This window comes from Prionailurus viverrinus, chromosome D4, assembly GCF_022837055.1.
Source record: "Prionailurus viverrinus isolate Anna chromosome D4, UM_Priviv_1.0, whole genome shotgun sequence".
NCBI lineage: Eukaryota > Metazoa > Chordata > Mammalia > Carnivora > Felidae > Prionailurus > Prionailurus viverrinus.
This window is the reverse complement of record NC_062573.1, coordinates 92,227,445-92,244,777: the sequence shown is the minus strand read 5'-3', so window position 1 is coordinate 92,244,777 and position 17,333 is coordinate 92,227,445. Positions and strand designations below refer to the sequence as shown.

Sequence of the window (17,333 nt, the reverse complement as noted above, 5' to 3'; positions counted from 1 at the left end):
TGTTGTTTTCATGACAGTGACACAAGCCACCTCTGCAGCAGCCTGACTTTAGCAAGACTCTGGCCACACACGAGACCCAGGCTGCTGCTGTCCGTCCTCCAGGTTGGCCGCGATCCCTCATTCACTCCCGGTCACACCTCCCAGCGCCTGTCCGCCTGGTTCAGGGCCCGGGACCACACCTGCATCAGATCACCCGATGGACAGGTGCGGCGAGGTCCTGCCTGGAACCAGCACCACAAGCCCAGCCCAGGAGAGGTAACATGGCAGCCCAGCTGTGGCTGGTGGTCCACTGCGTCCCCCAGATCGTCCTCAGCTGCCTGTGGCCTGACCAGCAGGCCTACGCTCCCAGGGCAGGGCAGTCCCTGTGAGATCAGCCCCCTGGTCACCAGTCCCCACCGTGGCCCGCCTGTGTGCGGACACCCGGGGAGGCCAGCCGCCACCCACCCCCTCCCAACACACGCACACGAGCAACATCCATGTGGGTCACGTGGCCCCAGAGTCCTACCAGCACAGACCCCGGGGCTCTCCCCGACCAGACCCCGCCTTGAGTGGGCCCATCCAAAGGCACTCAAACAGTCAGCAAGTGCCAGGACTGTGGTAGGTGCTAAGCAGAACCGGGAGGCTGGGGGGTGGACAGAAAAGCGGCAGGGGTGGGGGTGGGGGTGCCGCCCAGTGGGTGTGCATCTCCTCCCGGTAGGCGTTTCGCGACGTGAGACATCGTCCATAGCTTGAGGTCGGCCGCGGAAGCATTTGCAGCACAGAAACCAGGAGACACCCCAGATCAGAGCTCCCCCACCCCACCCCACCCCACCCCAGAACCATGGGGACACCCCCTGCCGGCCTCAGCTTCCCTATCTGTAACCAGAGGGGGTTGGCGGGTCCTGACAGCCTCCTCCCATCCCCCCAGCACCCCTCAAGGCCACAGACCTACTGTTCTTCCCGGGAGCAGGGCCCCTTCTTGGCCAGTCCCCTGCCTCCAGTCCGCCCGGCCAGTGAGGCCACGTCCAAGATGGCGGCCCAGAGGCCTTCTGCCCACTCAGGCCCGCGGCCCAGCCTCCTCCTCCCACCAGTGGGCCAGACCCGCCTCAGCACCAGGCCCCGGGCCCCTGCAGCCCCCGCCGCCCGCCCCGGCCTCCCCCTCCCGGCCCGGGTGCCCCGTGAACAGCAAACCAGACCTCAGCTTCCTTCCTCTCCACACGCGGCGGCCGTGAGGGAGCGGTGAGAAGGGCGAGGGCTGGGCAGGAGGTGCCAACCCCACCGCAGCCACTCGCTTCCGTGCTGCCAGGGGCGGGGGCTGCCGCAGAGGCCAGCTAGCCTCCCCCATTCCCCCGGGGCCGGGGGAGGGGGGGCGGTGAAGACATGCCCGGGGAGGGTCCGGTCCGGGACAGCTGTGCCCAAACAGCCCCCACGGAGGACCCCCTCAAGGCAGGGAGCCACCCGTCAAAGCCCTGACCAGGGCTGTGGAAGACCGCTGACCATCAGCTTGGAAACCTCAAATTCACCCAGGGGTCTCCCGTCCATCACCCGCACCAGGGCCAGCCCACCTCCCTCTCTCAGAGGGGCCACAGGGGCCTAGCCCCCCAGCCCTCTCCAGTCAGTATGCCCATCGGCCCCTCCTAGCCCCAGCCCTGGCCCTCAGAGCAGGCACAATTATTCACTGTGGGTCTTCCTCCTCCAGGAAGCCTCCCTGCCCCTGCCAGACAGAGTAAATGGCTGGGACAGAGCCTCAGCCCCAAACCCTCTCAGAGCACCAACTCCTACCCTGTGGTCGCCGGCTTAGGTCTGAGCCCAACAGCCCAGGCTGGTCATCTCCCACCCCTGCCCCTAGCCCAAGACCGGCCCTCTGGTCACCACTCCCAGCCATCTACCTCTTGAAAACCTCTGAGCCTCAGATCTGCTCCAGCTGCCCCCCCTCCCCTACGTCTGCCCTTCACAGAGGTACCCGGATGGCCCTCCGAAGGTCTGGGGCTCTTTCCTGAAAAGCTGTGCCCAGGTCACAGAGCTGGCAAGAGGTTCTGCCAGGCTCAGACCCTTACCAGTCTGTACCTCTCCCCACAGTGGGGGAGCACGAGCCTTCCGGCCCACCCTTCTGGGGCTCTGCTGTCTCTGCAGCAAAGCGGGCCTTCAGCAGAAGCTGTGGCTACCGTCTACCTTGGGACCTGCCGCTCCAAGGCCCCCGATCCCAGGACTGGTGGCCCTGAGCCCTGCCGAGGGCCTCTTCTGGCCTCTGGCCCCCAGAACCAGGTGCAAGGGATTGGCAGAAGGTGAGGCTGCCTGGCCAGTTCTATCCCTGCCCGGCCCAGGAACAGGAGTGGGGCAGCACAGGCCTGGTAGCCGTGGGGCACAGGCCCAGGAGGCCCGCCCTTCAGGCCCACCGCACTGCCACGCCTGCCCCCTGCACAACCAAGGACGCGGACCTACCCGACCCAGGGGCCAGACTCCGTGTTTCCTGCCTCCCTGCCTTCCCTCCTCCCTGCCCCATGGGTTTGCTGCCCAATCGCAAGGTGGGCACGAAGCAGCCTCTGCTCCTTGGGCGGCACCGACCCGGGAGGCACCAACTTCTCACAACCAACCGCCCGGCCTCCCCGGCCCACGAGAGAGCCCCCCACCTCCCACCGCACAGCCTGGTGGGAGGCGGGGTCTCTGAGAGGGAGGCCGCGAGCAGGCCCCCACACACCCGCTCCCCCTACTCCCCCGTGCCAGGTCAGCGGCACGTCTCAGCACGTTACCCCACAGCCTGGCCCCTGCCACCCCCGCTCCTAGGATCAGCGTGACTCACGGGGCTGGAACGCCGCCTGGCCCCCAACGCAGGCGGCCGCCCTCTGCACACACACCTGTCCAGACTCGATGCTGGCAGATGGCAGGAGGGCCTGGGAACTGGGTGTCCCCAACGCTGGGGGGCCGGCCAAGCACCGTGTCACGGAGGGGCTCCCAGGAGGGACGCGGGAAGGTTGCGTTCGGGCAAGTGGCTCAGGAAACGCAGCCCCTACAGGGCTGGAGGCCCGATCCCGAAAGCCCGAAGGCCCAAGGGCCTCCACGAAAGGGCCTAGGACTCAGATGGGGCCACTGCCTCCCTGACTCGCCCGACCCAGAGGCCAGCATGCCGACCAAGCAGGGAGGGTCCCAGACCCTCCAAGCCCAGGCACAGGGGCCACTGCCTCCCCCCACAGGAGGCCGGGCTTCACCCTGGGGGGCCAGGCAGATCTACAGGCCCCACCCCCACATGGAGCTTCCGCTCAGGCCAGGCCAAGGTCTCAGCTGTCCATCAGGGGTGTCCCGTCACCTCCTGGGAACGAGGGATGCTTAGAAGGGGCAAGAGACAGGAGAGCAAAGCCCGGCCAGCAGTCAGGGGCACATGGGAACACCCCCAAGCGGGCAGCCACATCTTGGCTCAAAGGGCCAGAGCTGGCCTCTGACACACAAGGGCCACCGACAGCAATGCCCATTACCCTGACTCACCACCCCAAGGGTGGGGGGCCACTGCGGCCCCTCCTGACCGCAGGCCCCCCGAGGCCATCCCTACAGATGGCCAGAGAACAAGGGAGTCCCCGTCCCGGGATGCCTCCAGGAGCACAGAGTGCCGGCCACCCGGGTCTCCCGTGAATGGGTCACAAAGGTGTCCTGAGATGGCCCCGACTTCACCCTTGGGGAGCCCACGGGAAGTGGGCAGAGACCTTGGAGGAAGATCTAAGGGGCCTCACTTAGTGCGGGTGAACGGGGCCAGAGACTGAAGGAGAAAAAAAGAAGGTACGGGAAAGAATACGGCCAAGGACAAACAGGACAGGGATCAGCCAGGCATCCAGGCCTACTGCACACCTACGGCCCCCCTGGGCCGGTGAGACAGGAGGGGGCCAGGAGCCTGGCCCCAGGCCCCAGGAGCTGCACCAGCAGGAGAGCCACTGACCGGGTGCTGAGCCCTGGCAGCAGGCCCTGCCCCACCCGCACCCCCCGGGGAGGGAAGGAGAGGGGCTCACAGCCCCGCCCAAGGACAGAAGCGGGCCTCTCTTCCGGGCACAGGATGGAATAGGACAATCTGACTCGAGGAAACAAAACAAAGTCACAGCCAAGGGCAGCCCTGCTCCCACCCTCCGCTCAGCTTGAGGGACTCACACAGGCAGCACGTGGCCAGGGGCCAGGACGGCCGCCTGCGTGCAGGACCTCCAGTGGCGGCTGGAGACAGACGGACGCACGGTCAGGCCGGGGCACCTCTGGGATCCGGAGCCCTCGGCGCGCAGAGAACAAGCCTCCCTCAGCAAACCCTGACTCTGAGGGGAGCCGCAGGGCAGTGCACCACCCTGGGGGTCAGGCCCCCCCCACCCCGGCTGGTGAACCTTGGCCCTGAGCTGGCGCTGGATGGGGAGGTGGGGGGGACCGCCACCTCCACCTGACCCGGGGCACTGCCACGGTCTGGCTGGCATCTACCGCCCTCCCAGCGGACAGGGAACGCGCCCCAGAGTCTGGCTTCAAACAAGCAAACAAACCAGCAAGTATCCTCAGTTCTCTCCAGGCCACGGTCCCCCCAGGGCAGACTATCACTTCCGCTCCACCTTGAGACAGGAGGGTGGGGGTGGGGGGGTGGCATTAAAGCGGAGGAAGGTGTGGGGCCAGGGTCCCGGTGCAGGGCCCTGTGCATAACCATCACACTCGCGGTGGCCGGGCACCCCCGGGAGCTCAAGCCCTCGCCCGTACTCTCTCCCTGCCCTGGCCCTGCCCGGATCGCAGCTTCCTGCTGAGGGCGCCCCTAATCCCCAAAGGCAGTCGGCCAGGCCATGCCATCGGCAGCCCCACACCGGCCCTGCCACCCCTGCATTTCCCCAGGCCCCCTGGGGCCTTGCTCAGTGCCCCATCGCCTCCCCAGTGAGGCTGCGACCAATGAACACACACACACACACACACACACACACACACACACACACGGGAGCAGAAAGGAGAGAGCAGAAGCCATGAACAAAAACTCTAGATCTCCGGAAGAACAGGGCAAGATCCAACCAAGGGGAGACGGCACGTGTGGACCAGGCCACGCGAGACTCTGCTTCGACCCACGGTGACGACACTGGGGGCAGGCTCCCCCGCAACACCCCCCCCCCCCCCACTACAGACACCCAGCGTGGAGCCCGCGGCCATGGCGGAGAAGGCGGCGGTGCCCAGACCCCGGGGCCACCAGGCCGGCACAGGGCGGGCCTCACCAGGGTTAGGGTTAGGGTTAGGGTTAGGACACTCACACACCACACCGCACAGGCAAGGGCTTCAGTAAGGACAGGCACCTCAAGAGGCCCTTGACATGAGGTCCAAGAAGAGACAGAGACACAGAGCGACAGCTGCCAGGACAGAGGTGATGGGGTTGGTGGGGGCCGTGTGGGGTCGCCAGACCGAGAGGTCCCCAGAGCCGCACACAAGCGGGATGGATGTACAATGTTCATGGTGAGCACATTCGGCCTCGAAGCAAGGGGCCGGCTGCCCACGGGGGCCGCACAACGGGGACCCTGCCCCGGAGCGAGCTCCTTGGTCAGGTGATCAGGAACTCAGGCCACCACCCCTGCGCTAGGGGACGGCACAGGGTGACCGGGGGGTACCGGCCCAGCCCATCGGTGGCCTGATATCCCGGGAACAGAGGGAGGGGCCCCCTGGTCCCACAGCTCAGAAGCAACAAGCCTAGGATTCCGCCCCCACCAGGTCCCAGACGCTAACCAAGACTGGCCAGGGCCCCTGCTCTCCAGTGCCGGCCCCTCACTAGGCTCACCTCCAGGCCGGGGATCTCAGGGCCCCCAGCAGGATCCGCCGGCCCCAGTCAGGAACAGCAGCCGACAGTGTGCCGGGGAGGAAGGGAGGGTGTGGGCCCAGGACGCACAGACCACGCTCGGCCTGGAGGTGAACTCAGGCCGGCCCACCCGCCCGGCCAGCCACGGTGAGAGTGCGGCCCGCATCCACTCCAGCCCTCCACAGGCCCAGAAACTCCAGGACCCTTGGCCCTCACCGCGGCTTCCGGCCTCTCTTGAACCCCACAGACAACGTGAAACCTACCACCCCTCAGAGCCCAGACGGCTCGTTGGTCTCAGGTGCAGGATGCTGGCCAGGTCCTTCCCGAAAGCCCCTGTACCCTCAGATGGCAAAAATGCCCCTGCCAGGTGCCCCAACGGCTCCTGTAAATGCCAGCCGGAGGGGTGCCAAAGTCCCCTGATTATCCCTGATGCGCAGGACCCCGCACTGGACGCTTTAGAACGTGCGCCTCATTCGGGTCTTTCAAACGCTCTACGGGCATCGCCATCTTTTTACAGACACAGAGAGCGAGGCTCCGTCACACAAAGTTCAACCTACCCAAGGCCACACAGCTGGTCAGTATGGGCCACACTTGAGATCAAGGCTGCCGGGCAAAGGTGCGGTGGGGGGAGGGGGGGGGCAGGAGACAGCCGTGTTAGGAGACACAGCAGAGCGGGCAGCAGGGGTGCTGACGTCAGGGGTGCTGGCGGGAGCCTGTGCCCTCACAGGTGGGCGGAGACCACTGAGGCAGGGCAGTGAGGCCTAGATAGGCCTGAGCACACGCACACGCCCCACAGGCACACCCTGCTGGGGGTCCGGTAGCCCCTGGAAACCCCAACCTCGGGCGAGGCCCTCGGGGAAGCGGGAGGGCAGCGACCAGCACGGGACCCCCAGGGTCCCGGGTCCTCTCCAGGAGCACCCCGGTCCTGTCCTCCACTGTCCATGAGTCCTACCAAAAGGCCAGGTCTCCTTCCTCCCCCAAAAGAGGGCAGGCCGCTTCTATGGAACATCCTAACTTTGACAGAAACCAAAAATCTAGACTCCGTTTTTGTTTCAAATGTAAACGCCGGGATATGCCACGAGCTATCTGCGGTCGAGAAAGAGGCCAACCCCAAGCAAGACGCCCGCGGCACTAACCTTGGCGGGGGGGGGGGGGGGGGGGGGGGGGGGGGGGACGCGATGGCTGCTTTTCGCTTTGGCGTTGGTAACAGAGTCGCAGGGTGTTTGGTTTGGGGTTTTGGGAGGGGGGGGAAGTGCTGTATAGAATCTCAGCATCCCCCTGTCTGCCGGCCCCTGGCACAAACCCCCCACCTAAAGCCCCTCCACACCAACACAGATTTGATTTTCCCCAAAACTCCACCCACCCAGGAGCCCCTCCAACCCTGCCCCCAGGTGAGTTGGAAGAAGCCTTGGGAGCTCCCTGCCCGGACCCCCGCCCACTCGCCTCTGCCCGCCCATCGTCCTCGGCCGTCAGGAGGAGAGGCCACTCGGCAAACTCGAACGCCAGCCCATCCGAATGGTCCCTGGGCTGACCCAGACGTGAACCGGGGTTTACTCTGGGCCGGGGCCCGCGGGGGGGCCTCTGCCAGCTGCCCAGGGCCAGCTCCCCCCAGCATGCCCCAGAGCTCCAGAAAGGGCCAAGGCCCACGAGGAGAACCCCCCGCCCCACCCCACCTCCCAGACCCAGACCGCACCAGCGGAGCACCCAGGAGCCACTCCAATTCTGGAAGCAGGAAGGATCCTGTGGTACCTGGGCCGACCACGGCCACAGCGGCCACCACCCCACCCCCGCCCCCCACCCTCCTCTTGCTCGTGCTGTCTGGGCCTGCCCACTCTCCTCCCCCAGCCTTGGGAACCAGGTCACTTCCAGGAACGCGCCGGCTCTCTGGCCTCTAGGCTTGGACAGGGTGTTCCCTGGGCCGAAATTCCCTCTACGTGTCTCCTGGCTCTCTCCAACCCAATTTAAACAACACCTCCTCCAGGACGCCCTTATGATCCTCTTAGCCAGAGCAGGGACCCCCTCTACCACATACCCCGGAGAGGGCCCCCCTGCTGGCTTGTCTGAGGCTGCTAAGGTCTGGGGGCTCCTGAGGGTAGGAGCCCCAACTGGTCCATCAGGCATCCCTGGGGCCTGGCGCGCAGAGGTCCCCCATGAGGTCTTATAAATACGTGGGCAGGGTGGTGGTGAGAGAGGTAGGAACGAGCCAGGGCAGAATGCAGGATTCACCGAGAACCAGCCAAGCAAGCAGCAAGTTTTAAAGAGATCCCAAAGCACCGACAAGCTGCGCAACCCCCAGCAGTTAAACAACCCCTCTGAGTTTTTATTTCCTCTTCTGCAAAGAGAGGCCATCACACATGAAGAAAAGGGACTAGGACACAAGTGGAGGAGACGAGGGGCCACAAAGCTGGCCTTTCCTCATCCGTCCCCACAGATGGTGAACACAGGTGGAGAGCGGCCAGCGGCCCACAGCCAGCAGACCTGGGCTCCACTCCTGGCCACATGACTCATGGCCAGGTGGGGCCGCAGGCATCTGACTCAACCCCACTGGTCTCAGCGCCCCTGTCCTCAGAAAGGCTTCTGCTCCCTTCACATATCACGGAGTGCCCGCCAATGAGACACCTGCCCCCCACTGACACCCGTGCTAGGAATAGGCAGATAAACAAGGCCGGGCCCTGCCCCGGGATGCGTAGTCCAGACTCACACGGAGACCCTTCCAGGAGCCCACAAAGAAAAGGTACTCTTATCTGAGAGCAGACATCAGGGAAGGCTTCCCGTAAGAGGAACCACTTGCCTTCCTCCAGCTATAACACAGTAGATTCCCATGTTCCCCTCCAAACCAACCCCTGCACTCTGTGCAAACGGGACAGACACCCCTGCCACAACCCCAGGGAGGGCGGCAGACAGATGCAGGGAGCCCTGCTAGCAGGAGGCATTGAGACCAGGGCCCAAGTCCAGTCCTACCCCCTCCTGGCCATAGGCCACAGGGAACGACGTCACCCCCCTGGGCTAGGACGTTCTCATCTGGAACACAGTTCAGGACGGAAGCGGCGTGGCTGAGCACGGCCCTGGCTCACGGCAGGTGCTCGATAACCAGGAGCCACTCCGGGGGCCACGGGCCTTCCCACCACGGCAGTCCCAGCCCAAGTGTCACCCACATCCTCCCCACCCCAACCACAGGGACTCCCACCTTACCAGAGCCCAGGTCTCCCGACACCCCCTTCTCCACGGCCCCTGGCTTGGCGGTTGCCTCGCTGTGTGGCCCAGACCCAGCCCATCATCGTCTCTGGGCATCTGCTTCCTCCTCCATAAGACACCAGTCTCCAGCGCCCCTCCCCTGCTGACGAGCGACAGTCAGACGCCGCAGCCAGGGTGAGGCCTGACCACAGGTTCCCAGAAGCCCGGGCCCCTCCGTCCCCGTAGCAGGGGCCTCGTTGTCCTGCGAGGCCCTGTCCTGCTCGCCTACACCCAGAGAGCCAGACCTTGGAAGTGTTCTCAACCAACTCTGTGCCCGGGTTGGCGGGGTCCCCGTGGGGACCCTGGGCCACTCGCCCGAGGCGGCCCACCTCAGAAGGGCAGAGCTGGGGTGTGCCCCCCGAGATCACACTCTCCCACCATACCGTGTCCTCCCGGTCTGACCCAGAAGAACCCCAGGGAGGGCGGCCTTCACCGTCCAGCAGTGTGGACGGGGTTTCCTGCCCACTGGCGGTGTGACCCCAGCAGGTCACTTGGGCCCTGGAAGCCCCATTTCCCCCCTAGACACCAAGCATGAGCACGGAAACTCTAGGGGATAAGGGAAGGCTCCACAATCCCCCCAAAGTCAAGGGCCTGGAGCACAGGGGGTGACCAGTCACCACAGCCATCGCGGCCGCTGTCTGCCCTCTTGCAGGGCAGTCCCAGGCACCAGGCCCTGCTCCAGGGCCCCCACTTTCCACCATCTCCTCAGCAGGAGGTCAGCCCAGAAAGGGGCCCACGCTCAGCCAGGCCAGTCCCCAGGGGGCGCAGGGGCCGGGACCCTCGGCTGCACCATCTGCTACCTGACTGGTGCACGCCCACCAGGCTGGAGAGATGTCCCCGGGCTGCCTCCCTCCTCCCTTCCCTTCCCTTCCCTTCCCTTCCCTTCCCCTCCCTACCCTGCTGGCCACAACAGCACAGGCTCCAAGCTCTGGGTTCAAATCCTGCCCCCTCCCCCAGTCCAAAGCCCAGTGATCTATGGAAAACGGGCAGGTCACAAGGACTACGTGGGCCCGGAGTAATGTCACCCCCTCCTGATGCCACGAGCGCTGCCAGAGCCCCGGGCGGCCTCTCCTTGTCTCCTCGGGGAGGAAGCGAGGAGCCGGGCACCCCGGACCGGGAGGCGCAGGCTGCACCAGGCTCCCGACACCGGGTCCTGTGACGGGCTGGCAGGATGTTGGGAAACCCGTGAGCACTTATTTCAACACCGCCGGCCACGTCAGCGACTGGTTTCAACACGCAGGCACCCGGGAAGGACCACCGCCATCCTGTCAGGCCACCCGCCTGCCACGCCGTGCCACGCAGGGGGGATGCTGGCCTCGGGCACAGCGCTCTCGGCCCCCTCCCCTCACCGTCCCCCAACTTGGGTGACATCCCTTGTCCTCAGGGACTCGCGGACACAAGGGTTGGGTCATTTCAAAGGTGCAGAGGCCACCCCCAAAGCCGGTTTGCCACACCCCTGCGCCGGGCTGCAGGCCCAGTGAGCCAGGGGGCACCGGGCCTAGCATCAGCCGCCAGGCTCTGTCCCAGGCCTGCGAGCCACGGCTGTGAAGCAGCGACAGGAGTCCCCTGCGGGCCTGCCGGGGCGAGGCCGGGGCCTCAGGGCACCCCGCCAGCCCAGACCTCGCCAGGCCATCTCAGCTGACACGGCGGCCGGTCAACTTGAGCGAACACGCGCCCCTCTGCACAGCCCAGCCCAGCCCAGCCCAGGGCCTGCTTGTGGCCCACACCGCTTTGCTGAGTTATCAGCAAAATGAGAGTGGGGCCCGTGCTCCAGGAAAACGGTCCCACTGAACTCTCAGGGAGGTCCCGCCCCACAGAGGAGGACACTGAGGCCCTGCGAGGGCAAGGGACTCCCCCAAGGACACGCCTGCAGGAGCGGGTCGGCAGGGACCCCACTCTGACCCACACCCCAGCTGCCTCCATGGGGCCAGCAGGAGGGCAAAAATGTGGTTGGGGGGGGGGGGTCTGGTGGGAAGGCAGATCGGCTTTAGGGGTAAATCCCGGGGGAGCGGGGACCGTCTGCTACCGGCCTAGGGTCCTGCCACCTGCTGACCCCAGAGCCGGCCCAGGGGCCCCAGCTGCAACCAACTCCCCCCCAGCTGTATCTCCAGCTCGGGGGCTAAGGTTCCCGGCACTGCCACCCACCATTCAGCTGGACGTGGCCTTGCCCCAGGCCCTTGGTACGCATCGCATCCCGAATGAGCTAGCAGAGCGGACCCCGGGCTGGCCACTGCCTCCCTCCGTGACTGCGGTACGCCCTCCACCACCTTGGCCGTGTCCTCTCCTAGCAGGGCTGGCCCAGGAGCGTCCCTCCCTCCAGCCCCCCCCCCCCCCTCCCCGCCACGGCCCTCAGAGCCTGCCTCAGCCGGCCCCGCCCACCCTGCAGCCCCACCACCGGCTCCAAGGGGCCACGTGTCTGTCCGGGCGCCCCCACCCCTGCGTCCCGCACAAAGCACAGACGACTGCCGGGGACAGCTCGGGGTGACGAAGAAGGATGCCTGGGGCTGCCAAGCTACAACTGGCTCCCTGAAATCCCCAAGGGCTCAGCACAGCCAGGCCGCACCAACAGAGAGACACAGAACTCCAGACGAGGGGTGACCGGCCTGCCTTCCACACCAGATGCGGGGACACGGCAGAAAGCCCACTGCGGGAGACAGAGGGTGAACCAGCACGCAAAGGAGGGAATTAGGGGTCGAGGGGCAGGGAGGCCCGGTGTGGTTCTGGGGGCCCGGAAGGGCTTCACAGAGAACCGGGAACAGGAGGGGCCGGCGGGGCCGAAGGCAGCCCGGCGCTCAGGGCAGGGGAGCAGCTGGCCAGAGGGGAGCCTGTCGGGGGAGAGCAGGCTCTGCCAGGCGGCAGTGGAGCCAGGGTTCAAGCTCAGGTCCGAGGACATCCAAACCGTCAGCCCACACGGCCCCCTGAGGCCCCTGAAGGCATCTGCTGGTGAGGACTGGCGGGCCTCCTTCCTGTCCCCACATCAGGAGACCGAGGCCAGATCCGGGGAGTCAGGCAGTCAGGCGCCCCCCGCCACGTGCCCAGCCGAGGCTGCCACCTGCTCCTCACACCGGCCTGCGCGAGTCGGGGTCCCCGTGCAAGTGTACATGTATGTGTGTGTGCATGCACACCCATGTGTTTGCGTGCAAGCTTCCGGGTTAGATGGGGCCTTGAGCTGGAAGGAGGGGTCTCCCGATTTGGCCTCTCCAATCCCCCTTGCCGCCTCCAAGCCATAAGGCTGCAGGAGACGGTGGGGCAGCGTGGGGACGGAGGCCCGCCTGGCCCGGGGGGAATGCGCTAAGGTCACCCAGCTGCCCCAGGTGGAACCGTGGACCAGGCCCATGACTCCCAAGCCCAGGCAGCACGTGCGGGGAAGGGGGCCCTGGGTGGGGAGCTCGTGGGGACAGCAGGGCCCAAAAGGCCCTCAGAGGTGTGGCGGCCACCAACCCCCACAGCCACACGTGCACACACACGTGTGCACCACCCACAGAACAGCACACCCGCTCTCTCTCTCGAGGCAAGACAGCCAACTTTCCAGAACCTTCTGCTGCCTGGGCCTTTTCACTCCACAGGGAGCATCTCTACCGCACCAGAGCACAGGGAGGCCCCCTGGCAGGGGGTGACCGGGGCTGGGAGGGAGCCCCCGAGCCCACAGGGGCACCCTCATCGGAGCCCTGGGACCGCTGCCCTTCTTTCTGGAAGGAGGCCTGGCCACGCCCCCGTCAAGCCCTGAGCAGCCCTTCGCGGAGCCTGTGGGGGCACCGGGCAGCAAGGGAGGGAGCAAGAGCTGGGAGCAGGCAGGGCCACACACCCAGGCGTGTCCTCCTTCACTGGGAGGAGGCCGCTGCAGGGACAGGGGCCCGCTCAGACAAGGTCCAGGACGAGGTGTAGCTTTACGGGGACCACCGCCCTGCTGTTCATCTTCTGCAGGCTGCTATTCCCCAGGATGGGGCTGGGGAAGCCCCCCGCTTCACCCCTCAGACACTGGGAAGAGTCCCCAGGGGCTGGGGAGACCCCCCCCCCCCCAGATCATACCCGCTGCAGCCAGGCTCCCGGGCGTCGCAGAAGCGGGGTGCCCTCGCGGGGCAGCCCAGGCCTGGAGCACAACCACACAGGCGGCCTCTCCGAGGAGGGGAGAGGTGGCTCCAGAGCGAGCCGAGCGGTGTTTGTTTAATGACAAATTACGCCAAGCAGGCAGAGAGCGTCTTATCGCAGAGATACCATCAACTGATGTCAGGGAGCTCTGGGAACTATTAGCTTAATTAGCAGTTCCTGCCGGGTCAGCGAAAAGTGCTGGCTGAGCGGGGCTGCCAGAACCGGGCTGGGCAGGTCCCGGGGTGGCACCTGGTAGGGAGAAGCCGGCACGGCGTCGCCCCTCGAAGCCCTCCACCCGCCGGCGCTAAGGACGCGCTGTGCCCCTGGGCGGGTGCGTGCGCCCACACACGCCCACTGCCCAGGGGGGCAAGCGAAGGCCTGGGAGGCAGCATGAAGGCAGACTCCACGCCCAGGACACACCCCAAAGGCCCCGACGGCCTGGCAGGGGGCTAAGAGCCCGCCTGGGTTCACACCCGGTCTCCAGGCGGCCGGTCCCCCTCTGCACCGCCAGCCCGCCGAGGCCCCAAGGCCGCCGCCCCGGCTGCCCCTCCAGGGCGCACAGCGTCCACGGCCCCGCAGGGCCTGCCGGGGCACTGCTCGGCCTCAAGCGAGCGATCCACCTTTCTGGGGCTCAGTTCCCCGCACGCCCACGTCGTCGCAGCTGTCGTGGGGACAGTCTCTCCGGGGCCCTTCACACGCTGAGGCTGGATTTCCAGGTGCTACTCCCCCGAAGCTGGAAGACCAGGCCAACAGAGACCCTCTCCAGCCCCACCCGGCTCCTCGTGGGCGGGGAGAGGGGCACACCCCGAGAGGAGGGACGGTCGTCCCCACCCTCCCACGGCCACACTGGCCCCAGGCCAGCCTCTCCTGTCCAGGGGGGCCTGGGGCAGGGGGCAGCCGCGGCCGGTGCTGGGGAGGGGGCCACTTCCGCTGCCCCCGGGAGCCCGCCGCGGCCGGCCGCTGTGCCGCCGACACCCCGAGGTAATGCGATCCAGATGTGGTCGGTGGTGCGAGAGGGGAGCGGCCCCGCGCCCTGCTGAGGGAGCTGGAAGCGGCCTGAGATAATGTGGGATTCCTGAGCCCGCGCCCAGGCCCGTGGACCCGGGAGGGTGGGAGAGCACAGGCCGCTGCCCCTCCCTGCGTGTGCGCGCCCAAGACCACCCAGGCGGGACAGGAGCCAAGACACCACCCACCCTGGGACCGCAGCCCCTCCGCTGTGGCCCCCGCGTCTCCGAGCCTCAGTCTCCCGTCTGTGCCCGGCAGGGGCACCTCTCCCGGGCTGCTGCTGAAGCACCCGGGGGCCGGCCCGAGATGCTGAGGACGTGCCCACCCAACCCCTCCAGGAAGGAGGGGGTGCCACCAAAATCCCGTGGTCTTGAGGCTCCAGCCAGGACAGAATACTGCTCCTAGAGGTCACTCACCTGACCCCTGACCCCCGATCCCCCCGACAGAGGACTCAGCTTCATTGCTGAGCATTTGCATGTACCTCCCTGGCCAGCCCCACCCCACATGGGACTCCTTCCCCAAATCAGGCCTGAACCGGGCAGGATGACAGGGTGGGGGGATTCTTTCTGCCTGACACATCTTCCTTTCCTTCCAAGTGCCCCTCCTTGAGTCTGCCTGGCCCCTCACAGCCACCCCTGGCCAGGGTCTGCAGCCACTAAGGTCAAACCAACTGTCCCATCCCGGGTACACTGAGGGTCAGTAAGAGCTCGGTCCACACACAGCACAAACCCTGGGGCCTGGCACTGGCCTCGTCCAGCTAGCAACAGCTGAAGAGGGTGGAGCAGGGGGCCTGGCCACACACGGCCCCAGAGCCCCCCATCCACACTGAGGCCGTTGTGTGTAAGACCCCAGATAAGCCAAGAACGGTCAGGTCTCTCGGAACATGTGGTACAGCTGCTTTTCTCGGAGCAGGTGCACCGGCCAAAGTGTCCCCGAGGCTGGGATGGCCGACGCTCCGGGCACACCCAGGACCCGGGCCCCAGCTACCTCTCTGGCTCACCCGCCCAGGTACCACTGCCCCCCAAAGGAAAGAACAGGTGGGCAGAGGGGCTTCTGGCCAGCTGCTGGTGGGCTGAGGTGTGGCCCTGAGTCTCCACCTCTTCGTCTTCAAAGGGGGTTCTCGGGAGGACCCTGTGAGACGGCACGCATGGATGCTTTCCCCGGGGCCTGGGGCGCAACCTGCACCCCGACCCTAGCTCCGTTCCCCACCCGAACCCGCACAGCCTTCACCGTAGGAACCCCCCACCCCAGACACTGCAGGACTGGCCCCTCACACAGGGTGCCCGGGCATAGGGCACAGCTCTCTCCGGCCTGCCTGCTCTCTTCTGAGAGGCAGGGGAAGCAGCGAGAGGGGACAGACGTCCTCATCCATAATGCTCTCCAGCCAGGGCCAGGAGGTCAGCTCCGCCTCGGGCACTCAGGGCCCACAGCCACCACCTCCCTGACCCAGCCCAGGTCACCTCCAGCAGGAAGCCACCCAGAAGTCCCAGAGGAGGCCAAGGCCAGGCGAGCAGGGCAAGGCCCCAGTGAGAATCCCAGTCCGACCTGTCGGGGCCTCAGCTTCCAAACTGTAAACTGCCCCGTTAGGCTGTTGCGACCCGAGAAGGGACAGTGCCCGTGACAGGTAGGCACCCGTAAGGGGCTTCTGTCATTAGTGTCAGCAAAGGCCCATCCTGGATCCTCTTAGCAGATCACCTGGCCTGTCTCCACTGGGGTTCCAGGCCCCCGCACGTCGGACGCTCACCTGACCTTCTGCCCCGCCCGGGGCCCATGAGCTCCCGCCCCACTGCTCCGGCACCCTGTCCCCGAGCGCCTGCACCTCAGACAAGACGCCGTGAACCTTGGAAGCTCAGCTCGGTGAGAAGAGGCCTTGATTCAGCTTGAGATTTGGAGGGAAAGAAAGATCAGTCACAACACCACGGCAGGAGTCTAGAGGCCAAGAGCAGAAAGCCCGCTCGCGGCGTGGACCACCGCCTCTCAGCTGTAACGTTCTCAGGGAAGACTCCTCCCCGAACTCCTAAAACGAGTGGGGATTACAGACCGTAGGGAGCCCGAGGCTCACTCCAGAGTCCGCGCCTGAACCCGCGTGTGCCGGAAAGTGGGCGCTGCCCTGGACGTGAGGAGGCCCAGCGCGCCCTCCCGACCGGGCGCCCTCAGCGTCCGCGTCCGCGTCGGCAAGGGGCAGCGCGGGGCCGTCCTTAGGACGCAGGGGCCACGCCGACCACGCCCAGGCAGACGGGCAGCCGTGCCACCACATTAGCCGAGCACCGACGTGCACTCAGTACCCGGCCCGGCTCAGGATGCCCGGCTCCTGGCAGCGTCCTCGCCGCAGCTTCACACGGCCCTGTGGCCGCGGGCACCACCTGGGGCCTTCCTGGAGATGGTGGCAGAAAGTCACAGAACCCAGACAGCAGCAAACAGCCATGCAGACACGGGAGCCCCTGCAGGGGTGAGGGGTGAGAAGCGGGCCAGCACTCGGTAGAGAGCCTGCGTGCCCGGTCCACCCCGAGCCCGCCAGGGATGGGCGCTCAGATGGGAAACCGGTGAGCGGCGAAATCAGTGGATCCTCTAAATGGACGCTTTCCACCCCTCCCCTCCTGGCAGGGAAGGGGTGGGCGGACGGCCCCGTGGGCTCCGCAGGGAACGGGACGCCTCGGAAGCAGGCAGGCCGTGGCTGGATGTGTGGGGACGGAGAGCCACGAGGTCCTGCCGCCCCACTGGCCCGCAGCCATCACTAGGGTTACATCCATCACCAGACATGGTGCCCCCCGGCTGGGTCTGTGTCCCCAGGCGGAGCACTGCAGAAATGAGCACCCGGCACCACCAGGAGGGGAGGCAGGTGGGAGGGAGGGGCTCCTGGTGGTATAACAGTGTCAGCAGAGCCTGGGCAGGAAGAAAGGAGTGTGGGAGGGAGGCAAGGCACGGGCTCGGGTGGGCGGTGAGAGCGAGGTGAAGCCCTGTGGCCTGGCTCAGCTACGGCTCCCACACAGACCCCAAGTGTCACTCCGGGGGGGCCTCTTGCCTCTCCTGCTCAGAGGGACTGGCCACAGGAGCCCCTGTGCCCAGCCTGGCGTGGCTCCTGCCCCCTCGGGGCTCACAGCCAGGTGGGGACAAGCCACCAAAGCCATGGAGCTTGGGGCACAAGGGAAAGATGCTGGGGGCTGTGGGAGCATCCGACGGGGACCCCGACTTGGGAAGGGGTCCAGGAGATGCCCCATCCAGCAGAGCCCCCTGTGGGGCTGGTCCA

At 66.5% G+C, this 17,333-nt stretch overlaps 1 protein-coding gene across 8 annotated transcripts in view; it reads right to left on the bottom strand.

Annotated features, from left to right (window-relative positions):
* RXRA (retinoid X receptor alpha) overlaps positions 1 to 17,333 on the bottom strand; it is a 95,567-nt gene that overhangs the window by 42,764 nt on the left and 35,470 nt on the right. The window contains exon 1 of one of the 8 annotated variants that reach the window (XM_047829140.1): positions 13,022 to 13,044. The exons of 4 other annotated variants lie outside the window; for them this stretch is intronic. The gene's annotated coding sequence lies outside the window, so the exon portion shown is untranslated. Of the gene's footprint in view, positions 1 to 1,175; positions 1,806 to 8,950; positions 9,048 to 9,888; positions 9,913 to 13,021; positions 13,045 to 17,333 lie in introns of those variants that run through there. 3 more of the 8 variants (XM_047829132.1, XM_047829139.1, XM_047829137.1) reach the window with 3 other exon arrangements.